Here is a 27,196-nt window from a genome sequence, read left to right on the forward strand (position 1 = left end):
TTCCTATATCACCGCAGTCTTTGAATGTGGGGGGCTTGCTATTCTTGTCTATTTTCTGAGGCAGATTCATCTTTCCTACCTTTAGGATAGTTAGTTCTCCAGCTGGGTTCGCGGTGCACAGGATGTTAGTTCACCCCTCGGCTACTTCTAGTTGTGATGGTTAGTAAGGGGATGGCGGCCAGATTAGTTGCCAATGCTCTTGTCACCTTTTGCCAATGATTTGTGGTGGTCTTCCATGGTTCCGGATCATAACAGCGGCTGCTCGAGTGGCGCTCAGATCCGGGATCGTGTCTGGGGCTCGAGTGGTGACCGGACCTGGGGCTCGTGCAACCACTCATCATCGCAGCAGTGAAAAAGGGGGTATGTATAGGGGAAATTGTCTGTGACGCCACCCGTGGTTGCGGTGATGGGATGGTGGCATCGCTGCTGCCTCTATGGACCGGCGTCCGGGACCGATGGTGTGGGGGCACCGAGGTGGTATCCCCTCCACGGGTAGGGGGAGGTGTAGTCCCGGGGCCCAGGTGTAGGTAGGGAGCAGTGCTGTTGCGCCGTCGGCAGGTCGGACCGGATGACACCGGTGTACTCACAATTAGGAAGGATTCGCACAGAGTCTGTATTGTAAACCAAGGCCGGATGCCGGTTGCCTCAGGATGGGTGTGCTGGTCCGCACACGGGTTGGCAAGGTAGGGACACTTCCTCCTGCACTGGTGGATGCAGACCAGAAGAGGGCCCAGAAGGTAAATCTGGCTGCTCCCAGGTTCCAGGCCTCGGCTGAGGCGTCGCGGGGTTGCCGCTGCGAGGCAGCAGTACAAAACGCGTCACAGTTGAGTTTCCCCAGTGCAGCAGGTGGCGGTCGTAGCCGGCATGGGGGAGCGCCGACTCAGCCAGACCCCCGTGCAGAGGGAACCAGAGCATGATGACGCTCCATATTGGGAGCGGCAGCAGCGCCAGCTGGGTTGGAAGATCGCGGCCTGGGAAAAGAAGAAGGCAGATGTGCTGACCCGGACCATCCGGGAGAAGGAGAATCTCCATAGTGCTACCTATCGGGTGCGGGGCCCGAACCACGAAGGCCAAGTCCGGCAGTTTGACCCCCAGCGTGGATGGGGGTTCATCTTTGAACCGGGCCTGGAGGCGGAGATCTTCGTATCCCGGCGGGATGTCAACTCCCACCTTCCAATGGGACACCCGGACCGTGATCTGGAGCCCGGAGAGCTGGTGAGCTACACCCGGCATTGTGGGGAGAGAGGCTGGTTCACCCTTAATGTAAAGAGAAGGGTGAGCCGCAGTATCCCGAGGTGGCCCCAGTCCCCTCCCCCGCCGTACAGTCCCTAAGTCATGTTGGAGGAGTATGAAGAGGAGTGTTAAAAGGTTAGCGGTTCCCGGCTACCATACTGCCCGTCCCCATTGTTTGATTCCCGATGTTCACCCCGTTTTAAAATGAACATGGCTGAGAACTTGCAGGCCAGACAAAAACTTTTGGGCTTTTAAATAATCCCGGACCACCCTTTCAGGTCCTGCAGCCCCGGGGAGGCTGGTTGGAGGAAGGGCCTGCGGCAGAGGAGGCTGAGGTCCCGTCACCATTGCAACCGGTGACTTCCCTCCAGGTCAGGGGTCCCCTGAACGTGGGGCCTTTGAGAGACTGCTGGGTATGGAACATTTTACCCGGTCCGTATGGGCAACACCCAGACCCGAACGGAAAAGGGGTGCTGACCTGTTTTTAAAGGCAGCATCAAGGTTCAGGTTTGCTTGGGTGGGCAACTGAAAAGAGCCGGTCCCGTCCCGTTCCCGGTTAATAAAAATGTTCCGTAACGTTTAAGCAAAATGCCTCCCATCAAGGGATGAATCCTAAACCTTCATAATGTAAATATGTTATTATATTTGTAAATGTTCTAAAACTTTTATCTTTTTCAGTTACAAAATAAATGGTGGTGGTCGTACAGCCCACAGACGGTCTGTAGTTAACCAAAGGGGAGTGTGACGCCCTGGACTAGCCAGGTAGTCACAAGTAGACCCCCGCATTACACATGTCCCCCAATATGGTAACACCAGCCAAACCATAAACCCTAGTCACCTCTCTCAGTGCTTGATGAACACACCAGGGGGCGGAGCCAGGCATTTGGCCACGCCCACTGATAAGTTCAGAGGGCCTGAGGCAGGAAAACACAGTAGTTCATTGGAGAGTGGAGTGAAGAGGAGTGAAGGAGTCTGACAGGTGCCGAGGTTGGAGCCCGGGCACCTTTGGCTAGGAGGCAGACGGTGGCCTTAGCCTGCAGGAGCCGGGAAGACGGCTTGGTGGAACCGTGGTGGACCGGGACAGGGTAGTGGCCCACCGGTACTGACCCGGGGAACCGACTCGGACACCGGAGCACACAGGGGGGTACTCAGGCCCTGAAACGAGGTCCAGAAGCCACTGGACTGAGTTAATCAACTGATTGCGGTCTGGACTTTAGGTCCTTCCCACCCAAGTCCCGACTGAAGAAAACAGCCCACTGAGGGGGATAGAAAGCCACCACACAGGCAGAGAGATCCCATAGGCCAGCGTCTGTGGGCAAAAGGGCTCTCCCGACATACACAACGCCAGGGAGCGGACTCCCGCCGCTGAAGCACAGGCAGCCCAAATACACTACACGGTGCAGGAGAAGGGCAAAGACCACCGAACTGGGTGGGGGACCAGACGCAGCCGGCTGCGGGCACTGACCACCATCAACTTTGTTTATCAGAGACTTGTGTGTGTCAATAACAGTGAGTACAACAGTGCCAACCGGCCGCGCACCACCGTGCACCGCCAGCTAAACTCCCCAATGGGTCCCAGGGCCATCATCCCTGCCCATGGAGGGGGTTAACATCTTGCTGCATAACCATCTCCCCCGGGTGCCCCGTAACTGCAGTGGTGGTGTCTACCTTCACCACAACCCGTGGGTGGCGTCATGAACTTAAACACGGCTCTGGCCGAACACCTACCTACCACCCTCCTAAGTAGTGCCAGCACCCTTTCAGAGCGAAGTGACCCCGGGTCCAGAGGCGCTCGAGCCACCCACCAACGAGCCCGGATCCAAGCGGCTCAGCTGCAGTCGAGTGCGGGGCGGTACACATATATAAGATATGGATCTCTATTTCCGTTTTTGGATTTATATTCTGTTTTTTGGTTTGGATTTAGGTCCAACATGGATTACAAAAGTAGAAATGGCTGTTGGATCACACAGTTGAGCGAGGTTTTTGGTGGTGGTTCGGGCCCAACTCAAGTTTCGACTCCTGTACAGTATCGTGAGTTGCAGAATAGATATAAGGATCTCGTCCACAAACGCATGAGAACATGGTGGAATAAGGCCTCTTTGGAGCAGTACCTATCCAGAGGGATCACTCCTAGAGGCCTTAGAGTTCAAGTCTTTCCCTTTTTTGAGGTTGATGATGTCAATTTCAAAAAGAGATGGGAGGAGGCCTGTGGGCTTTGTTCCCGTCCAATGTTAGAACTCCTCATTGGATTTGACAAAAAGAAACTTGAAACTCTGGAGGCTGAGATCGAGATTGTTAATTCTGAAATTAAACTGAAAAAGTCTAAAGATGCCATAGATAACTTTGAAAAGGAAGTGCAGAAGGACTCTCTCCGTTGGGAAAGTGATATCAAACAATTTCAACTGAAATTCATCATGAATCAGACAGGGTGTATAGGTGGCATTAGCCTAAAAGATTCAGATCTAGGCCTAGGTCTAGATCTAATTATAGGAAGTCTTCAATGTCATCGGATGACCGCTCGAGAAGTCCGTTCCCTGACCCTTCTGTAAATCAAAATGGTCCTGAAAGATCTACTACAAGCGGAATAACAACTCGCAATAGTACTAAAAGAAAGGCCAATCAATCTGAAAGTAGAGGTAAAGATCATGCGACTAAAGATAATCTGCAGGTGATTAACTTGTCTGATCGGATACTCACAGGATCAGATTGATGTTTTGCAGATGGGCCTGTCATTCTCGCCTGTTGCGAGATTTGACAGGTTTGTGGCTATAAAGGATATCCAATTGTTTGGCCGAAAGCTCCTTTTTAAAAAACACTTTTCCAGAAAGAGTGATGCTGATTGGGCTACACTATCCGGACAGGAAAGAGAGATAGTCGAACTCTTGGAATTCTTGTTAGCTGAACAAGAGGAAGCAACTACCTCAAAATTTCCACATTCCATGAATAAGAAGTCCTCTGCTTTTCTCCCATTGTCAGCCTGTCCCACTGTAGACCTATTCGTCAAATTGGTTACTCAAGATCTTCGCACACTCCCTAAGGTAAGATCTCATGATAATTTGAACCAGGGACAAAGAAAAGCGATTGACGAATTGTCTAAGATGCAGGATATAGTGGTGAAACAGGCTGACAAGGGGGGAAATGTAGTGATCTGGCCAACCGCAAAGTATGAGGCCGAGGCCTTCAGACAGTTAAATAACCGTGACTGTTATCGGAAGCTTGACGGTAACCCATCTGCAATCTTCAAATCTGAACTTGATAACATCCTTAAAAAAGCTTGTGATGATAATATTATTCCTGTGAGTGTCCTGGAGGGTCTTGTGAACCAATTTCCTATTGTCCCAACTATTTACTTTTTACCAAAAGTTCATAAGAGTCTCCAGGACCCTCCGGGAAGGCCTATAGTCTCGGGTATTAACAGCTTATGTGAACCCGCCTGTAGATTTTTGGATCATTACCTGCAACCTTTGATGTTTGACTTACCCGCTTACATACGGGACTCAACTGACCTGTTGGTGCGAATACAGGACTTACATTTGGATGATGACGTTATAATGATGACTGCTGATGTAGAGTCATTGTATACGTCTATTGCACACTCTGATGGGTTAAGGGCTGCAGAATTCTATTTGAGCACTACCTCTCTGGATAGTGATCTTGTTTCCCTCCTGCTCACTCTGCTGAAATTTATCCTCACCCACAACTTTTTCCTGTTCAAGGGGCGCTACTATCTCCAGGAGAGGGGCACTGTTATGGGGGCGTCTTGTGCGCCCTCGTATGCGTGCCTCTTTCTGGGGTACTGGGAGCGCTCCATTCAATATCCTGACACTAATAGTGGTCCAGTCTTGTTGTGGGTGAGGTATATAGATGATGTGTTCATGGTTTGGCAGGGTGGACAGGAGGAACTAGAGGGATTTATGTGCTCACTGAATGTTAATGATTCTAATATAAAACTAACTTATGATTACAGCCCTAACTCAATAGAGTTTCTGGATGTCAGAATAATGATGGGAGTGGACGGTTCTGTCGTGACGGATATCTTTAGAAAAGGAACAGCAGTAAACTCCCTCCTTAGTGCAAAATCATCTCATCCACCACAAGTCATCAATTCCATACAACAGGTCAGTTTTTGAGAGCCCACAGGGTTTGTTCAGACAATGATCTATTCGAGGGTCAGGTGAGGGATCTTAAGAGATGGTTTAAGTCCCGCCACTATAGTGATAGGTCGATTGAATCTGGCTATGAGAGGGCAAGAAATACACCGAGGGATAACCATCTTAAATCTAATACTAAAAAATCGGATCAGCAAGTAAAATTCATTACGACCTATCACTCTCAGTGGAGGGAAATGAATGAAGTTGTTTCACGCTATTGGCCGATACTCCTGTCTGATGGTGATCTAGCAAAAGTCATCTCAGCTAAGCCATCAATCACGCCACGTAGGTCAAGGACCCTTAGGGACATGATAGTGAGAAGTCACTATGTCCCACCCCATTCTACGTTTTTGGGTTTGTCAAAAGGACCCAAATAGGGTTAGTTTTCCTATGGAGACTGTGGGGCTTGTTCCCAAATGGAAAGGTGCTTTACTTTCCATGACTCGTCTAATACTAAGTCCTACAAAACTGTACACAACATTAATTGCAGGACAACTTTTGTCATCTACTGGGCAAAATTCCCTTGTGGACTTATGTATGTGGGGCTGACCTCCTGGGAATTTAGAGTTAGGGTCCTTGAACACATTAGGGATATCAAAAAAGCAGCGAAAGTCGAAACATCGGAAGCATTTGGGGCCCTAAATAACATACCTAAGCACTTTTGAGAAAAACATAGATGTAATTGGCGTCTCCTCGTGTTTAGAGGGATAGACAGAGTCTACTTTGGTACGAGGGGAGGTGATCACAGGAAGGTTTTGGCCCAGAAGGAGGTAAAGTGGATTACCACACTGGAAACTGTGAAACCACAGGGTTTGAATGACCTGGTGTCTTTCAGGCCTTTCCTGTGATCGCCTTCCTTCAGGACAATATATGACTTTTTGATCTGTGTTCTCGTGCGTTTTTTGCACGTTTTTCCTAATTAAACTATATTCTGCACGATATTTGTTACTTGAGTCTTGGCCTGAATGGCCCCCTCAAGCTCCTCGCTCTCTGTCTGATTTTTATGGTCATTATTTTAAAAATGCTTTCTTTTTACTTGTTATCCTTATGTACAGGGTTGGTGAGAGCGGTTATCTAAGAAAATCTGTCATATGCAAATGCATATTTTTTACACCTATGATGGAATTGTACCTCAAGATCTACGTCCATTATGAAGCATATTTAAAGTGTATCTAAGTGGTCTACTAATGAAATTGTTGTTGTTTTCAACTTACCTTTTATAACATACATGATGATGGGTCAAATTTAGTACCTGGCTATGGCTATGTAGCACGCAATTTTACCTTGGGATGGGCAATGATTTCCTATGATGTATATGGGTGAATGAATGTCCCTTGGAACCTTGTGTGAATCTACTTGGACTATGTTAATGGTGTATTTTAACCCAATTCATGTGTCTTTCTATATATATATAATATCACTTTGGATCATTGATATTGTACGATTTCAATGTGCATTCTTAATTTATGATGGTTTGCCAGCACTGCTGCCCTCACCTACGATGGTGCTGGGCGCGCTGATGCCTGCGCGCACTCTGTATGTCGGTGTCTGTCCCTCCCCTCCAGTCGGCGCCCAATGACTGAAGTGATTAGCGCTCATGCGCATTGTAACTTCCGGGACACCGGCTGGAGTGGGCGGCATGGCCGCCGCCATGCAGTGCACGCCAGTAATGGGCCTCAGATGAGTCCAGCACCATATAATGGTGACCATCCCCCTCTCACAGCAGCTCCTGATGAAGCGGGTGTGAAATGCGCGTAGAGGTGCTAGGCAGTGTGGTTCTCCAGCTAGTGGTCTTAAAAACTCTCAAACTGCTTTCCAGCAGCTTATTGTCTTCGGTCTTTCCCCCTCCCTTCCCTGCTTGGCATGGTGTATATGGCGGCATGGTGCGTATTGGGGTTATACTGACCTGAATGCGGGCAATCTGTATATGGGGAATCTCTATCTAAACAATGTATCACAGAACCTTATGTCTATTTATGTGTGATTTGCAATGTTTCCTCTGTGTACTATGTAATTGTATGGCACTGTCACTTTAAAATTGGAACTTACAGTCTGCCTTATCCTTGCTGGATTGTCAGTTTGTAATATCATACTTGGTGTATTCAACTGATTACATTATGTGTTTTTTCTTGACCACTCTAATGTACTAGCTTAATTACCACACTGCTCCAGGATTTTTTCTGTTTTTAAGGGGAAAAAACTTTTTTACTGTGTTTTTTGATACTCATCTCTGATCATGTGATGAATCTATGATGTTTGTTAGTACTATGTCAATAAATTTGTAATTTTTTGGACTTATTTGTGTCTCTTTAATACATTTATAAAATAATGCAGGTCTAGTGTAGGTTTGGCAGTGTAACGCTTGCCTGGATCCACAGACTCAGATGGGATGCAATGGACAGGCTAGAGGGAAGCCACTCACCGTAGCAGAGGTCAAATCCGGATCGGGCCGCGAGGTACAAAAACATTAGGCAGGACTGTAGTAAGAAAACATGCAGAAGTCAGCACACAGGAATCACTAAACAGAATAGGGCGGACCAGGAGCCAGGAAATCAGAACTATCTCTGGCAGAGGTCAGCAGACAGGATGGGAATTAAAAAGGGTGTGGTGTATTTCCATTGGCTGTAGCTAAATGATGGCAACTTCAGCTGAAAGACACACGCCACCTATAGTCAGCCAGTGGTATTGCAGATCCCAAGATAACCCAGTCCAGTGGATGATCGGAGGCTGATCCCACCGGTGCTGCTGACATCGACTCATCTCCCATCACCAGCACCATCCACAGCAGGAACACGGCATTGCCTGGCGATCGGAGTAGAAGTCGCCAGAGCGGACTCCGGTGGTGACGTAACAGGTAGCTGTAGTCTTCCCTTGGTCTCAACTGACGAGATAATTCTTTTGATTCCCGGAGTCAGAGGGTTGTATGACATAGGGGACTTTCTCCCACTGGTCGTCCAATTTATGCAGTCTTCTCTTCCTCTTCAGTACCACGTCTCCCGGTACAAAGGGGGCAGCTTTTGCCTGTTTGTTGAAGTACTGCTCTTGCTTTTTCCAGCTTTGGTTCAGATTCTCTTCCACATATTTTTTAATCAGATACTGCATCTGACGTTTGGAATTCCAGTCTGTGGTCGCGGAGATGGTTTCGGGCACTTCAACATCCATGTCCAGATTCACTGGTAACCTCCCGGGCCTCGCCCTCACGAGGTAAGCAGGCGTACACTTAGTAGAACTGACGGGAATGTGGTTGTACATATCTACTAGATCGGGCAACTTCTCAGGCCACTGATTCCTCCCTTCAAGGGGTAGAGTCTTGAGCAGGTTGAGAACTAGATGGTTCATCTTCTCACACATCCCATTGGTTTGGGCATGGTAAGGTGTAGTACGTATCTTCCTGCATCCATATAGACTGCAAAATTCCTTGAAGATCTCCGCTTCAAAGGTGGGGCCTTGATCCGTAAGGACCCTCTCGGGATATCCATGCGGTCTGCAGAAGTGCACCTGGAAAACCCTGGCCGCAGTACAGGCCGTTAGATCCTTAACGGGTACCACGACCATGAACCTTGAATAGTGGTCTACTATGGTGAGGGCATATGTGTACCCGCTCCGGCTTGGCGTCAGCTTGACATGATCTAGAGAAACGAGTTCCAATGGCTGATTGGTGATGATAGGCTGCAACGGGGCCTTCTGGCTGGTACCATCCTTTCTCCTTAGCACACAGGGGCCACAATCCTGACACCATGCTTCAATGGATTCCCTCATTCCAGCCCAGTAGAAGCGCTCCCTTAATAGCATTTCCAACTTGTTCCAGCCGAAGTACCCAGATCCATCATTATAGGCTTCCAAGACCACTGATACGTATGCACAACCTGCCTCGCTGTAGGTACAACCGACCCCTCTCTTTCCACAACCTTCGGGCTTCTGCCGGGGTAGTGGGTTCTAATTGGGAACCAGCCTGCGAAATCAGCGTCTTGACCAGACTGATGGCAGGATCTTTATCTTGTGCTTCTCGCCAGCCGTGATGGGTTAACGGGTTGAATGCTGCCTCCTGCTGATTGCTGTAGTGCTTGATATTTTCCGACCTGTCAGGTTGATGGAATGCAGGCAACTCAATCTCTTCCAGCTCATCTTCGTCGACTCCACCATCAGGCAGGTGTGGCATCCTAGACAACGCATCAGCATTGGTGTTCTTCCGACCGGCTCTGTATTTTATGGTGAAGTCATAGTTCGCCAGCCGGGCTACCCGGCGTTGCTCGAGGGCACCAAGCTTCGCTGTATCCAAGTGAGTTAAGGGATTGTTGTCCGTATATGCGGTGAACTTTACAGAAGCCAGATAATGCTTAAACCTCTCTGTCACAGCCCAGACGAGTGATAGGAACTCCAACTTGAAAAAACTGTAATTCTCTGGATTCCTCTCTGTCGGGCGGAGCTTCCTGCTTGCATAAGCTATCACCTTCTCCTTTCCATTCTGCATTTGGGACAAGACAGCCCCTAATCCCACGTTGCTGGCATCTGTATACAGTATGAACGGGAGACCGTAGTCGGGGTATGCCAGGATCTCTTCTCCAGTCAGGGCCGACTTCATCTGTTGAAAGGACCTTTCCTGTTCCTCACCCCATGTGAATAGGGACCCAGAAGCCTTGCCATGCTGAGTTTGCCCGACTAGGAGGTCCTGCATAGGAGCTGCCATCTTGGTGTATCCCTTGACAAAGCGGTGGTAGTAGCCCATCAGGCCCAACTGTCGCACCTCTTTGATGGTAGTAGGTCTCGGCCAGCTCTGGATGGCAGTTCTCTTCTCCGGATTCGGGGCCACACCCTCCGTGCTCACCCCATGCCCGAGGTATTGGAACTTAGGCTTCAGCAATTGGCACTTGGACGGCTTCAACTTCATTCCATACCTGGAGAGGGCTTCAAAGACTTCTGCTAGATGTTCTAGGTGATCTTCGTACGTCTTTGAATAGACAATGACGTCATCCAAGCATAACAGTACCGCCTTGAAGTTGCGGTGTCCCAAGCAGCACTCTATCAGCCTCTGGAAGGTTCCGGGTGCATTGCACAACCCAAAGGGCATGCTGTTGAACTCGCAGAGACCCATCGGGGTGGCGAAGGCGGTTTTCTCATGGTCTTCCTCTGCAACGGACACTTGCCAGTAGCCACTAGTGAGATCAAGGGTAAAGAAGTAATTCGCCGTTCTCAATGCAGCTAGTGATTCTTCAATACGGGGGAGTGGATACGCCTCCTTATGAGTGATCTGATTGATCTTCTGATAGACCACACACATTCTCATGGTACCATCCTTTTTCTTTACCAGAACCAGCGGCGCTGCCCAGGGGCTACAGCTATCACGGATAACCCCCGCCTCCTTCATGTTCCTCAACATGTCTTTGGCCACTGGTAATGTGCAGGTGGTATTGGTCTGTACCTCTCCTTGATGGGTGGATGTGCACCTGTAGGAATGTGATGTTGGACCCCTTTGATCCTCCCAAAGTCTAATGGGTGTTTGCTGAAGACCTGCTCATACTCCTGCACTACCCTGTAGACCCCCTCCTTGTGGTGTTAAGGCGTGGAGTCAGTGCCTACATGTAGTTCCTGACACCATTCTTCTGACTGGCTTGGTGAGTCTTCACTCACCGGTGGGGGGGTGTAGGTTTTGTGGATGCTGCTGCTTGGATGGCATGTGTGTCTACTGTGAACAGCTTGGCAATAGTAGCATATCTGGGTAGCCTAACCTCCTCCTCTCCGCAATTCATCACTCTTACAGGCACTCTTCTTCCCTTCCGGACATTAATCACTCCTCTGACTGTCAAAACTGTGGGCCAGTGTTCTGAAGGCAGGGGCTCCACAAACCGCCTGATAATCTTGTCCTCAGGTATCTACAGCTTCCCTGTACCAAATCATCATCTCACTCCGCGGAGGCACTACAAGGGGTGCTACATCCATCACTCGCACACCGCCAATCTCTCCACCAGATAGGTTCACCTGTTGCCGCTGCAGGAGGGCACGGATCTCACGTTGCAAAGCCCTCTGCCGGCCCACTACTGCAGTTGCAGACAGCTGCTGAAGCAAGTACAACACTTCCCCCTTGCAATTTTCAATTACATTGGTCCCTAGGACCATTTTCGGGTTACGATCACTAGGGTCATTCTGCACCACTATGAGTCCTTGGTGCTCTAACTTCACCCTCCCCACCTTAAGAGTCACTTCCTTAAACCCCACTTGGGTCATAGGGAGTCTATTGGCTGCAATAATAGTCAGGCCAGAGTCTGGCCGGGTAAGGTCGTCATCAGACCAGTAACGCTTATACAGTAAATGAGGTATAGTCGTTACCTATGAGCCAGTGTCCAGGAGCGCGAATGTCGGGATTAGTATTTAGCGATGTTCGAGGTTCACCAATTTCATGTTCGAGTGATTTTGGGGGAGTGTTCAAGCTCGAGCTCAAACTCAAGCTTTTTGGTAAAAGCTCAACAGTTCGAGTTAGGTTCAAGAACGGTTTGATCAACAAAAACGTGGCTTTTCACAGTAAGGCTATGTGCACACATTGCTATCTGCATGCGTCCTGCGTCCCCAGCACAATCCCTCTCTCTTTCCTACTCACCGATCACGGGCGTCTCGCTGCACGCCTGTCAGAAATCTGCGGCATCTTTTCCTCTTTAGAAAATGGCTGCCGCTTCATTATTCAATCAGGTATTCCGTGCTTTCCCCAAACACCGGCGCCCATGATTGGTTGCAGTCAGACATGCCCCCACGATGAGTGACAGCTGTATCACTGATACCAATCAAAGCCGCTGGCGGGCGGGTCTATATCGTGCAGTAAAATAAATAAATAAATAAATAAAATATGCGGTTCCCCCCATATTTAATACCAGCCAGGATAAAGCCACATGGCTGGAGGCTGGTGTTGTCAGGATGGAGAGAGCCACCCTAACAATATCACCCAGCAGCCGCCCGGAATTGCCGCATCCATTAGATGCGACAGTCCCGGGACTCCACCCAGCTCATCCCGAATTGCCCTTGTGCAGTGGCAATCGGGCTAATAAGAGGTTAATCATGACAAGCGGGGGGCGTGTCCTGGCCATGAGGGAGTGAGGTTGTGCTTTGCCTCAGCTTCCCCTTCTCTCCCAGGAAATCAGCTACTACATTAATTTTTTCGGCCCTCTATCCCAGACTATGAGCACGAGAAGGCGGAGGGGAGCTCAGGGACACCTTTCCAGGCAGAATTGAGGCAGCATCCAGCGATTTCTGGCTAAACCAACAGTGGCACAGATGGAGCAGGAGGGAAGTAAGATGGCCGCTGGCCTTGTCAGCTATGCAGCAGTGGCGGCAGGGGAGGGGGCGCACGGAGTACCTGTCAGAGGCCCACAGCAGAGAACAGCCTGAGGAGCAGAAGGTGGAGGCAGGAATCCAGACGGTGACAGATCCTGTGTAGCTGGAGGAGAAGTGGGGTTTGAGGAGCCAGGTACTCAGAGGGAGCAGGCTCTGGTGTCTTCACAGCATGGGGAGCAGGTCCTGGCAGAGGGAGAGGAGGTGGACGGGAGGCAGGTGAGAGGCCTGGGCCTTGCAGACTCTGCAGCTTCTCTTGGAGGAGGGGAGAGGGATCTGACTTTGCTACTGAGCCCTTTACTGGCAATGGAGCTCCAGGAGGGACAGGAGGATGGGGTTCCCTGGACCTCCAGCCCATTGCTACTCAGTGGCACTGCAGCTGCTGTGACAGGCACAGAGGTCAGAGCTAATATAGAAGATATGGAGAGTATGGAGCACTCCACCAGCCAGATTTCTCAGCATGTCAGCACTCTGGGGCTGGGGCAGGAAGGTTCCGGTGTCCTGAGGGAGCTGAGGGAGCTCAGAGCAAGGATCATCAGCATCCCATCCAGAGAGGACATGGAAGGCTATATCTCCAGATTGGAGAAGGCGTGCAGGTCAGAGCTGACAGAAGCGCGTTCCAGTGTGCAGAATATAGATGCAAGGGTGCTGTCTCAGGAGACCCAATTACAAGAAATGCAGAAGGACTTATCTTCTCATAAAGAGTTGCTAGAGACCCAATCTCGCCAGCTCCACTACCTGACTGAAGCACTGGACGATGCAAAGAACAGAGGACGACGCAACAACTTGAGAGTACGGGGTCTGCCAGAGTCCGTTGATTCCAGGGAACTCCCACGTGTCCTCCAAAGAATCTTCAACAAGATATTAGGGCTCCTTCCAGCCACGGAGATCGACCTTGATAGAGCACACAGATCCTTGGGACCCAAACCAGCGGACTCGGAGTTCCCGCGGGACGTGATCTGTCGGGTCCACCATTATTTACAAAAGGAGTCTATTCTGCTGAAGCTCCGGGAAGGGGTAATCCAAAAGATTAAGCTGCAGATCCTTCCCGACCTCTCTTGTCTTACTCTCCAGAGGAGGAGAGCACTACGGCCTCTGTTGGAGCTCCTTTGGTCACGGGACTTGGTGTATAGCTGGGGCTTCCTTTTTCGCCTTTAAGTCCGCAGTGGCGGCCGAATGCACGTTCGTCATTCACCAGAGGATCTGACACCCTTTTTGGAGGCCTTGAATCTTCCCAGAGTTGAAATTGAGGACTGGCCTTCTATTCCAAGAGAATTCTCATGGGGGCTTCCTCAGCATCCTCCAAGAAGTAATCGTGGGGAGAAGAAGACGGGAGGAGAAGGTCATCCCTCTACCAAGGACTGATGTTCGTCAAGACGGGGCTTGTATGCTTCTCACACTTTATACTGTACTTGAGTAGTATTGTTATTTGGGGGTTGGATACAGAGGGCTGATTGAGGGGCTAAGTTTAAGTTAATAAAGTCATGGGAGAGGTTTAATGCTAGATATAATAACTGACATGAGTCGAAACGGTTCCCTCGCTCTGCCGCTACAATTTTGCCCTCCTGCCCCCGATTCTTGTAGTTTCATGCTTTTACAGAATTCCTAGCATTTTCATATAGGACATGTATGGTTATGATTAACACCCCCCGTTTTTCATGTTTCCTTCCGCTTCCTCCCTCTGTGTCCCCTTTGGCCTTTTATCGCCTCTTTTCGGGTCCGTGCTCCTCAACCGCTCTCTTCCCCCTTTCTTCTTGCCCCCTGTGGCCCTCTGTCCCCCCCTGTCCCCGTCCCCCCCTTTTTTTTTTTCTCTCCCTCCCCACTTCCTCCCTCCTTTTTTCCTTCTCCCCCCTTTTTTTTTCTCTCCTCCCCCCCCTTTTTTTCCTTTCCCCCTTTTTTATTCTCTCCTCCCCCCCTCTCTCCCCCTTTTTTTTCCTTTTCCCCCTGTTTTTTTTTCTTTTCTCTTTCTCTCTATCTCTCTCTTCTCCCTCCCTTCCTTCCCCTGAGGGGAGTGGGTCGTGGGGGGGGTTGGGAATTGCGGGGCACGCATCTGAGCTGGGGTTTGTCTGTAGTTTTGGTTTTATAATGAGGCCTGGGAAGGGGGGGAGGCTTCCGTCCTGGAAAGCACACGCCTGCTTTGGGTTTACGCGTCGCAGATTGATTGACGCTTGAAAGCAATACCCAGGAATTACCACATTTGTTGGGCTTACAGTTTGTAATCTTTGTTTTCCCTTTCTTTTTCTCTATTTCACAGCCTAATCTTTTCTTGATTCTTGCTGCGTTTCTTGCTCCTTACTCTGATCATCTCTCTTTCCCCTTCTTCACCCCTATCCTTAGGTGTGGGACCCCAGTGCTCGGCATGACGCAACTTAATTTTGGCTCCCTTAATTGTAAAGGGTTGAATGTGCCGCAAAAGAGATCGCAAATATTTTAACAGAGGACTCAAGTGTTATTATTACAAGAGACCCATTTTAAAGGAGGCCATGTCCCAGTTCACAGCCCTAACCCGACTGCTAAATCCGGGGGGGTCTCCATTGCTCTCCATGAGTCATTGGTGTTCTCCGTGATCAACTCTTTGGTGGATCCTGAGGGTAGATTTATATTTCTGAAGCTCCAGATTGGTGTGGGTGTATATACCGTAGCCAACTGGTATTTACCCAACTCCAGACCCACTGTGGTATGCTCTTCCCTCCTGTCTCGGCTGTCGGAATTTGCATAAGGGACTTTAATAGCTGTGGGGGACTTTAATTTCACCTTTGAACCGGCAACTGATACCTTATCGGGGCGGCGTTTTATTTCACAAAAAAGGATGTTGGCACTAGGGAAAAAGTTGCAAGCATTACAATTGGTTGATATTTGGAGGGCACTGCATCCCACGGAGAGGGATTACTCTTATTTCTCCCCAATTCATTCATCTTACAGCCGTATAGATATGTTGTGGATTAGTCAACACGCCATGCCATGGCGAGCCCAGGCCTCCATAGGGTCTATATGTCTATCGGACCATGCACCGATGTTCGTCCAACTCATTCCCCCAGACGGTTCGCGGCGACCATGGACGTGGCGTCTTAATGAACATCTACTTAAAGACGACTTATGTGTAGCGGAAATATGACAGGTGATGAGTGATTTCTTGGAAATTCACGCTCAGGAACAGACGGCCTTGCCGACACAGTGGGAGGCCCTTAAATGTGTAATGCGGGGTATATTAATAAAGCATGGATCAAGACTTAAACTGGAGAGGGCTTCTCTGATTACCTCTTTGGTTCAGCGAATACAGACCTTGGAGGCATCCCACAAAAAATCCTTATCGGCCTCGGTGTACGCTGAATTGGTGGGATCCCGGGAGGAACTTAGGGGGCTCTTAGATCAAAAATACTATGCACAGAGGGTACGTTTACAGAGATACTTATATGAACATGCAGACAAGTGCGGAAGGGCATTAGCCAGTTTTATTCCCGAAAATTAAGGACAGAGGAGGACATATGATTCAGGACCTGGTTAAAATAGCTGAAGAGATCCGGGCCTTTTATGGGGAACTGTACAACATAAAGGGTCAGTTTACTGATATGTCACCGACGGCACTCAATAATAAGATTGAGGACTATGTCCAGCGGACTGCCTTGCCTAGGCTAGCGCAATCAGAAATTGAGACACTGGAGTCAGATTTTACGGAAGAGGAGATACCTACTCGGGTGTCTCTGATAACCGAAGATAAGAGCCTGGGACCGGATGGTTTTACAACTACATTTTTTAGAGTTTTTAGGGAACAGATTGTCCCCTTTTTGACACGGGTTTTTAACTCGGTGCCTGTTGGAGCATCTTTTGTTCCTCAGTCTCTAGAGGCGCATATATGTGTAATTCCGAAGCCAGGGAAGGACCCAGTTAATGTCTCCAATTACCGTCCCATATCATTGATTAATATAGATGTCAAATTCTTTTCAAAAGCTCTCTCCAATAGACTGGCACCTTTGCTCCCAAAAGTGATACACACGGACCAGGTGGGTTTTGTGGGTGGCCGAGAGGCAAGAGACAACACGAATAAGACGTTTCTTCTGCTGGCTCGGGTGAAGGCAAAGGCACTACCTATGTGTTTACTTTCCATAGATGCAGAGAAAGCCTTCAACCAGGTCAGCTGGAGTTTCATGTTGGCAGCGTTGAGACAGGTGGGGATAGGTGACAGGTTCCTTAGAGGAGTCGCCTCCCTTTATAGTACACTGACTGCCAGAATAAAGGTAAATGGGTCCTTGTCCGCGCCAATTAGCATAAAAAATGGTACCAGACAGGGGTGTCCCTTATCCCCCCTCCTATTTGTTCTCTTAATGGAGCATTTGGCTTTGGCCATTAGACAGAACCCAGATATAAAAGGGATAGAGGTGGGAGAGCATCATTGTAAAGCGGCCTTATATGCAGATGACCTCCTCCTATCCATTACACAGCCCCACATATCCTTTCCCTCCTTGGTTAAGGAAATTGAGAACTTCGGACATATAAGCAACTTTAAATTTAACTATAATAAATCAGAAGCCTTGAATTTCACTCTGCCGGGGAGGGAAGTAGATCATATTGCATCCAACTTTCCTTTTAGATGGCAGATATCGGCCCTGACTTATCTGGGGGTGGCGGTACCATGGGACAGTACCAAGATTTTTCACCTCAATTACCTCCCTTTGTTGGAACACACTATAAGAGATCTTAAACAAATTGATAGACAGAAACTGTCCTGGTTTGGACGTATTAATGTCATCAAGATGGATGTTCTCCCTCGTTTTCTATATATCTTTCAAATGGCCCCTATAGCACTACCATCGTTTTTCTTTACCAGAATATAGTCAATTATTAACAAATTTGTGTGGGGAGGGAGGAGCTCTCGGGTGGGGAGGAGAGTGTTGAGCAGAGGTAAGGGAGAGGGGGGGGTCAGGGTTGCCAGACTTTAAAAAGTACCACAAGGCGTCTCTTCTGCTGAGACTAATGGATTGGCAATTTATTAGGAGCACTAAACAATGGGTGAGTCTGGAGCAGGTTTGCTCCGAAACGCCCCTGCGGTTCCTCCCGTGGATCATACCGCTGCAGAGGGGACGGATAGATGGAGAGGCGGAGTTTCTCAGGGCATCCCTGAGGGTCTGGGACGTTGAGTGCAGGCGGGGATCTCTCTTAAGGGGTTCTGGTCCACTCTCACCGCTTTTCTCTAACCCGGAGTTCCCCTCAGGGATGGGAGTCGAGCGTTTCTTATGTTGGAGGAGGGGTGAGGACACACGGATAGCCCAGACTTTGCACGGTTTGGAAGTACCCCCCTTTTCGGCCCCTTTGCTCCCAGAGGGTTGGCATCCAACGGCTTGGCTGGAATCAACTTAGGTCCTTCTTGATGGTTGACAACAGACTTGGGCTTTTTGCGGCTCAGCCCACAAAATTTGAACAATTGTTTTTGCGGGAGGATTCTCCCGGGCATCTCTTGTCTCTGGTTTACACCTTCCTGATTACAGAGGCGGACATGGGAGACCTTAAATATATCGAGAAGTGGAATAGAGATTTGGGGACTTTCATTCCTGAGGAGGACTGGAAAAAGTCCTTTATCCTCACTCATATATTCTCCATCGCCTGTGCAGCACAGGAAAAAAATTATAAGATTCTGACCCGTTGGTACAGGTGCCCGGATACTCTACACGCAATATTTCCTGGGGTCTCAGATAGCTGCTGGAGGTTCGGAAGGGGAAGGGGGACAATGCTGCATATCTGGTGGGACTGCCCATTGATACAACCTGTCTGGAAGTCCGTGTTCAAAGCATACGCTGTGATTTGCGGAGAGCAGTTGGTGGGTTCCCCTCAGATGGCGCTGCTTTCAATTCTCCCGGGATCTCTTAAATCACGGAAAGCTGGCCTTCTGAGATACTGTCTTACGGCGGCACGCATGGTGATCCCGAGATACTGGAGATCGACTGGGGTGCCATCTGTGAGGGAGTGGTTTGCGGAGATGGCCATCATCCACAGGATGGAGTCCCTAACGGCAGAAACCAATGACTCAGTAAATAAATTTCTTAGGATCTGGACCCCCTGGTCCCTGGCTCTTGATTCTCTACCATTTCAAAACCTTATTGGTAACGCATGACGCGTGTTACGTTAGTCCAATGTAGTGGCCCGAGTAGTGGGGAAGTAATCCCTACCATGCCTTCCCTCCCTCTCTTTCTGTTGCTCTTCTCTCACCCTTTTCCTTCTCTTCTTTTCCTTATCTTTCCCCCTTGCTACTTTCCTTTCTCTCTGGTTCTCGTTAAATCTTCAAATTTTTTCCTTTTCTTTTTTGTTTTCGGCAGTAGCCTCACTTTGTTTGAGGTGTAGTTCTCATTTGGAAGGAGATTGTCTGTATTATAAAAGGTGGTTACATGTCATATGCGTGCCTTATCATAGTTAGTAAGAGAAGTTAGTTAGGATGTGGCTTATACTCTTCTCCGTAAGTTGACATGAAGTAATCACGTATTTGAATCTTCTTTTTTTTTCTTCCTGTAAATTCTCTTGTTTACTTTAATAAAGAAAGATTAAACATAATCATGACAAGCGTCTCCCCGAGACACCTTCCATGATCAACCTGAAAGTGAAATTAAAGAAACCCACACAGCGAAAAATCCTTTATTTGGAATAAAAGACAAAAAAAATCACCCTATTTTACCAGTTTATTAATCCCCAAATACACATCCAGGTCCGACGTAATCCACACGACACTGTCAGCTCTGCTACAGAACACGAGTGCTCTGTATCAGCTCCACGTAGCAATGAAGTGAATCGCGCGGTCAGCAGAAACTTCAGCCATGCAGACTTCAAGATTACCAAATCTGCCTATTTTTATCATTAGAGGCAGTAGCTCAGTGGATAGAGCGCTCGCCTAAGAAGCATAACTTCAGGAGTTTTGGTCCCGGTAAAGAATTTTTTTTTTTTATTTTAAATTATAATTATTATATATTTATAATTATAATTTAATTTAGTTATGCACTGAGAGGAGGAGCCGGACATCAGCTGTGAGCTGCGGGACACACCTCTAAAATCAGGAGAAGTTCACAGAATGAGGCTGCATTGCTCTCTCCTCTCTCTTCTCTCTCATCTCTCTCGCTCTCTCTTCATTCTCTCCCTCTATCTCTCTCTTTTTCTCTCTCTCTTTCTCACTCTCTCTCTTTCTCTCTCTCAGTAGTGTGCATTACACATGATCCATAAAAAGTAATCTGACAGGTACCCCGCCCCTATCAAAATGTGTCAAGTTGTCCTGTAGCACGCCCCTTAGCTATCAAAGTGTATCAAAATGTGTTCTCTTTTATTGGTTAGTGATATATTTATTGGATTTTGATATCAAAATCATGGTGTTGTAATTCACAATCTATAATATTAGTTCATAGGACTAATATTATAGAATGTGAATTACACTACAACTTACAATTAACATTTGATTGGGCATATTATGTATATGGCCAATTATACTATTACCCGCTCTGTGCTATTAATCAGGTTTTATAACTCCCAGAGTATAAAGTTATACTGTTTGTATAAAAGACAGACAATAATATTATCTAATATTATTCACACTGTGTATTTGGTTTTGATTGGGCATATTATGTATATGGCCAATTATACTATTACCCGTCCAGTGCTATTAATTAGCTTTTATAAGTCCCCGAGTATAAAGTTATACTGTTGGCATAAAAGACAGACACATTAAAAGTTTAAATTCTTTATTGATCAAATGTCATTTGCATTCAGTAAAATGTCAGAGCATTACAATTAAAACTGCATTAAAACAGAACAATATAAAAGTATTACAAGCAATGGCATAATACACTATTTAATAATATACAAATATATATTAATTCTCTTACATAATAATTTAGTGCATTACAATTCAGCAGTCTGGCTGTTACATTGTGAGCCACATTGATTGTAGTATCGCAAGAGTCCTTTTTTTAGGCATCAAACTTGCTTGTGTGATACCTAATGGAGAATGTAAAGATTGAATTGGTCGGCAGGGTGTAGATAGAGTCTGAAGTTTAGATACACCACTAGCTACATTGATAGGTAATTTTAATCCGTCAAAAAAACGCTCTAGTAGTGGGATTACCCACAATAGTAGATGGTATATTTAACTCGGCCATTGCCTGCATAAATGTATTCCATCCCTGTGGTAAATTCCTGTTAGTCAAGGCATGACTCTGTGTTGTATTACGTACAAAATCCAGCATGTTAGATCCAGGTATTACAGATCCTTTGAAAAAGAACTTGCTTTTATCATTCCATGTTGCAATATTTTTGTTCTGCAGCAGTCTGTTTTGTACAAATTCAGCATTCTTTTTATATCGCTGGTTTACATGACTTACAATTTGAATGACAGTTTTGTTTTCATCAGGGTCTGGATTTGACCTTTGCCGATGATCAGACGTAGGAGAGTTAATGACCTTTAAAGTTGATAGTTCATCGCATCATGTTTAGCATGAACCAAGTATCTCTGTAGTACCTCACTATATTTTTTAATTTTCACGTCGTCAGATATATCACGGCGCTGTAAAATTTCACTAATTTCATGATCAAGGCGGCGAATGACATTCTTCCGTATGTTGCCTGTAAGAGGGGGGCTTAGTTTGATTAGTTCTTGTTTGGGGACTAGATACATTTTCACTGTATGTTGCGTTATATGCCCGTGAGTAGACTTTTTCTTATTGGGATTGCAAAGCCTAAAAGAGGACCTATAAACCTGCCGGTCTGGTTTAGTAGACGTTTCTTTTTCTTTATGGGCTGTGATTTATCACTCAGGGTTCTTATAGCTTTACGCCACTTTTTTAGTATATTTTTTTGACGCTCTTTCACAGGAATTCGGCCTTTTAAGATGTTTAATGCAATCTCTCCAATGGCTGTAAATTAAATCACGCTTTGCATTGCATAAAATAGATTTTCTGACAGCAGCAGTTGCCTTCACTAGCGTTTTTAAGAGAGCACAGTTACGGCGGATTCTCTCAGACATCTTTACAACACTGCGTACACAGCATAGAATGTCTGATTTCATTTTTTAGAAGTATTTTTCTTTTGAACATACACACCTGGCAAAGCTGGTGGAAACAAGCCTGTCCTTAAGCGCAGATCCTCACCGGTATTGACTCTCAAGTAGAGTTGAGCGCGGTTCGTGGTTCTCCAGTTCGCGGTTCGAGTGATTTTGGGGGGTGTTCTAGATCAAACTAGAACTCAAGCTTTTTGCTAAAAGTTCATTAGCTCGAGTTATGTTCGAGAATGGTTATTTCAGCAAAAAGCCAAGCTAATTACTAGCTGGCTTTTCGCTGTAATAGTGTAAGTCATTCTGAGACACACACTATTATGAAATTTCAGCGTATAGTGTGCGGGGACTGCGCGTTCAGATCACTGCTGCTGGGATAAAGGCAATCGCCATTTTTTTTTTTATTTTCTTCCTTCCCTAAGCGCGCGTGTAGTGGGGTGGGCCAGCATGTCAGCCAATCCCAGACACACACACACAGCTAAGTGGACTTTTTGCTAGACAAGCAAGGGCATGTGTCATAGGCTGTCCATGTCACATGTCCTCGCATTATAAATACGGCAATTTTCCCGTCTGGACGCCATTATCTGCCTTCTGCGTCTAGGTGACAGTCACCGCTGACGCAGCTCCTGCCGCCGATCCTGCTGTGTACGCTCTACACACAGCGCTCTACAGATTAGGGATAGAGGTTTAATTCAGCCCTTTTCAGGGCTCATTTCATCTGGCTCAGAGCCATAGGTGACAGTCAGGTCCATGGAAACAGTTTTTAACAGCTACAGATAACAGCATCTGTGTAGCTAAGCTCAGAGACTTCCTTGCTGCATTTCACCATTAGGAGGGATAGAAAGAGAGGCTTCCTTTCCTCTACCCTGACCCCCAACCTGGCCACTGTACCCTTCTGCCCTTTTTCGCAAAGCCATTTTAATTGCAGAGTGATGCCAGTTATTGCCATCCAAAGAGTGGCTGCTGTCCTCCATTATTGTGGCACTTCTGCCAAGCAAGTCCCACCACCTCTGCATTCTACAGTCCTGCACATTTTTGCAAAGCCATTTTAATTGAAAAGAGTGCTGCCAGTTAGTGGCATCCAAAAAGTGGTTGTTGAACTTCATTAGTGTCCTACTGGTGCCAAGCTATTTCCAGCACCTCTGCATTGCACCCTCAAGCTCATTTTTACTAAGCCATTATAATAGCAAACACTGAGAAAACTTAGTGGCATCCTAAAAGTGGCTGTTGGACTTCATTAGTGTCCCACTGATGCCAAGCTATTTCCAGCACTTCTGCATTGCACCCTCAAGCTCATTTCTACTAAGCCATTATAATAGCAAACACTGAGAAAACTTAGTGGCATCCTAAAAGTGGCTGTTGGACTTCATTAGTGCCCCACTGGTGCCAAGCTATTTCCAGCACCTCTGCATTGCACCCTCAAGCTCATTTTTACTAAGCCATTATAATAGCAAACACTGAGAAAACTTAGAGGCATCCTAAAAGTGGCTGCTGGACTTCATTAGTAGAAATGAGCGAACCGGTCGTGGTTCGGCTCGAGTTCGGTTCGCCGAACGGAGGTCTCGTTCGAGTTCGGTTCGCCGAACGGAGGTCTCGTTCGAGTTCGGTTCGGCGAACCGGTTCGGCGAACCACTCGAACCGCATAGGAAACAATGGCAGGCAATCACAAACACATAAAAACACCTAGAAAACACCCTCAAAGGTGTCCAAAAGCTGACAAACAACTCACAACACAACACAAACACATGGGAAAGTGACAAGGACATATACTCATGCGAAAACAAAAGAGCTGGACAAGGAAAAAGAGGAGGAGACACAGATATAGGCATGGCATGCCCTTCTAAAATAATGTAAAACACCGCAAGGTGACTCCAAGCTGATCCCAGCTCTGTTCATCTTGGCTCCTTTTCAAAGACACAGCAAGGGTTACTCCAAGCGGAGTCTCCCTCTTTTCCAAAAATTGGGCCCCACACACACCCACCCCTTCAGTGGCAGCACTTCTGCCCCAGTTGTAAACTTTACAGGTAGATTTGCATCAAGCACATTCAAAAATACGCCATACTTAACCGTCCCCAGGATGACACCGGGGTAGGTAGCTAAGTCTTTCCTGATCCCAGCTCTGTTCATCTTGGATCATTTTTAAAAACAATGTAAGCAAGGGTTACTCCAAGCGGAGTCTCCCTTTTTCCCAAAAATTGGGCCACACACACCCACCCACCCCTTCAGTGGCAGCACTTGTGCCCCAGTTGTACACTTCACAGGTAGATTTGCATCAAGCACATTTAAAAATACGCCATCCTTAACCGTCCCCAGGATTGCACCGGGGTAGGTAGCTAAGTCTTTCCTGATCCCAGCTATGTTCATCTTGGCTCTTTTTAAAAAACACAGCAAGGACGGGTTAATCCAAGCGGAGTCTCCCTTTTTTTCCAAAAATTGGGCCACACAGACACCCCATCAGTGGCAGCACTTGTGCCCAGTTGTACACTTCACAGGTAGATTTGCATCAAGCACATTCAAAAATACGCCATCCTTAACCGTCCCCAGGATGACACCGGGGTAGGTTGCTAAGTCTTTCCTGATCCCAGCTCCGTTCATCTTGGATCATTTTTAAAAACAATGTAAGCAAGGGTTACTCTAAGCGGAGTCTCCCTTTTTTCCAAAAATTGGGCCACACACACACCCACCCCTTCAGTGGCAGCACTTGTGCCCCAGTTGTACACTTCACAGGTAGATTTGCATCAAGCACATTCCAAATCCACAAGCATTTACTCTCCCCAGGATGACACAGGGGTAGTAAATTCCTTGTGGATCCATGACTTGTTCATTTTGATGAACGTTAGTCTGTCCACATTGTCACTGGACAGACGCGTGCGCTTATATGTCAGCACACACCCAGCAGCACTGAAGACACGTTCAGAGACAACACTGGCAGCTGGACACGACAAAATCTCCAAGGCGTAAGTGGAGAGATCTGGCCATTTTTCAAGATTTGAAGCCCAAAATGAGCAAGGCTGCATTTGCAAAGTAATGGCATCGATGTTCATTTGGAGTTACTCCTGTATTATCCTCTCCAGCCGTTGACTATGTGACAGACTTGTTGTCTCTGGTGGTCTTGCAAAGGAGGGTCTAAAAAAATTATGAAAAGATTCAATAAAATTGCTGTTACCAGCACTAGATACGGTGCTACTGGTACGGGTAGACTGTTGAAGATGACGAGACCGTCCCATGTTTGTCAAGTTACAACTGGGAGATTCACTCCCTGCAACTGCATGATTGTTTGGTGGAAAAGCCGAGCTAAGATCGAGTAACAGCTTCTGCTGATACTCTTGCATACATGCGTCCCTTTTTAAGACTGGAATTATGTCACAAAATTTGGACTTGTACCGGGGATCTAATAGTGTGGCAAGCAAGTTGTCATCATCACTTCTAATTTTGACAATACGAGGGTCATGTTGGAGGTAGTGCAGCAAGAAGGCACTCGTGTGTCTTGCGCAGCCATGCGGACCAAGTCCAGGCTGTGTTTGTGGCATAGAGGTGCTAACCGTTCTTTCTTCCTCTGACATCTCCCCCCAACCTCTTTCAACAGAAATTTGACCAAGGTCTCCCTCATCCGCTGAGTCTTCCATATCCATGGACAGTTTGTCCTCCATTTCTTCATGTTCTCCTGCACCTTCCTCAACATTTCGCCTGTTACCATGCGCCCTTGTTGATCCCTGTCCCCCATGGTCCTATGCCTGCCGCGTTGGTGATGATGAACGTCTGGACCTTGGTGATGTTGTTGTGTCTTGCGCATATGAATCCTCCTGTAGTTCCTCCCCTTCCTGTTGTCCCACCCCCTGACTCCGAATAGTGTTTAGCGTGTGCTCCAGCATGTAAATGACTGGAATTGTCATGCTGCTAATGGCATTGTCAGCGCTAAACATATTCGTCGCCATGTCGAAACTGTGCAGAAGGGTGCATAGGTCCTTGATCTGAGACCACTCCTTCAGAGTGATCTGCCCCACCTCTACATCTCGTTGGCCCAGGCTATACGTCATGACGTATTGCACCAGGGCTCGACGGTGCTGCCACAGTCGCTGTAACATGTGGAGAGTCGAATTCCAGCGTGTCGGCACATCGCATTTCAGGCGATGAACCGGCAGGCCGAAAGACTTCTGGAGCAATGCAAGTCGCTCAGCAGCGGTGGTTGAACGGCGGAAGTGAGCAGACAGTTTTCGTGCCCTGTTCAGAAGGCCATCTAGGCCGGGATAGTGTGTTAAAAATTGCTGGACAACAAGGTTCAACACGCGAGCCATACAAGGCACGTGTGTCACCTTGCCCAGGCAAAGGGCCGCACCCAGGTTTGCAGCATTGTCGCACACGGCCTTACCAGGCTGCAGGTTGAGTGGAGACAACAATTTATTAAACTCAGTCTCCAGATCTGCCCACAACTCAGCCGCTGTGTGACTCCTATTTCCAAGACATTTCAAGCTATAGACCGCCTGATGCCGTTGCGCTCTGCTGCCAGCATAGTAATGAGGGGTGCGTGATTCCTTCTGCGCAGTTAGAACACTGGTGACCTGACCAGGCAGGCTTGGGGCGGAGGTGGAGGACACAGACAAGGTGGAGGAGGCAGAAGCAGTGGCGGAACTTGGACAGACAGAGGATTGACACACAAGTCGTGAGGACTTGTGCAGCAGACACTTCACCATCTATCACCATAGTTACCCAGTACCCAATCAGCGACATGTAACGTCCCTGTCCATGCTTACTGGTCCAAGTATCGGTGGTGAAATGCACCCGTTCACACACAGAGTTTCTCAAGGAAGCGGTGATGTTGTGTGCGACATGCTGGTGTAGCGCGGGCACACCTTTCTTAGAGAAGTAGTGGCGACTGGGCATCTGGTACTGGGGCACAGCGACAGACATAAGGTCTCTAAAATCCTGTGTGTCCACCAGGCGGAAAGGCAGCATTTTGGTAGCCAAGAGCTTACAGAGGGATAAAGTCAACCTCTTAGCTTTGTCATGGGTCGCAGGAAATGGCCTTTTATTTGTCCACATCTGAGGGACAGAGATCTGGCTGCTGTGTGTAGACGGTGTTGAGTAGGGTGTCCCTGGAAAAATGCAGGTTTGTGAGGAAAGTGCAGGCGTAGACATGATGTTGCCTTCATCCAACGTTGGTGCTATCGATGTCTGAGAGAGCTGTACACACGCAATTGTTTCCCCTTCCAAACCAACTGACGACCTACCAAGCAAACTGCCTTTTGCGGTTACAGTGGTGGAAGTTGTGCGTGGAAAACCAGGTGTGACAGCTGTCCCCACAGTCCTAGAAGATGAAGAGCGCGCGGATGCACTGGAAGGGGCAGGCGGTGGATGGTTCGCTCCGCTAGGCCGCATTGCAGCACGGTGAGCTTCCCACTGGGACATATGATATTTATTAAAGTGACGATTCATGGAAGAAGTTGTCAAACTGCTGAGGTTTTGCCCTCTACTAACA

This window comes from Anomaloglossus baeobatrachus, chromosome 3 (assembly GCF_048569485.1).
Source record: "Anomaloglossus baeobatrachus isolate aAnoBae1 chromosome 3, aAnoBae1.hap1, whole genome shotgun sequence".
Classification (NCBI taxonomy): domain Eukaryota; kingdom Metazoa; phylum Chordata; class Amphibia; order Anura; family Aromobatidae; genus Anomaloglossus; species Anomaloglossus baeobatrachus.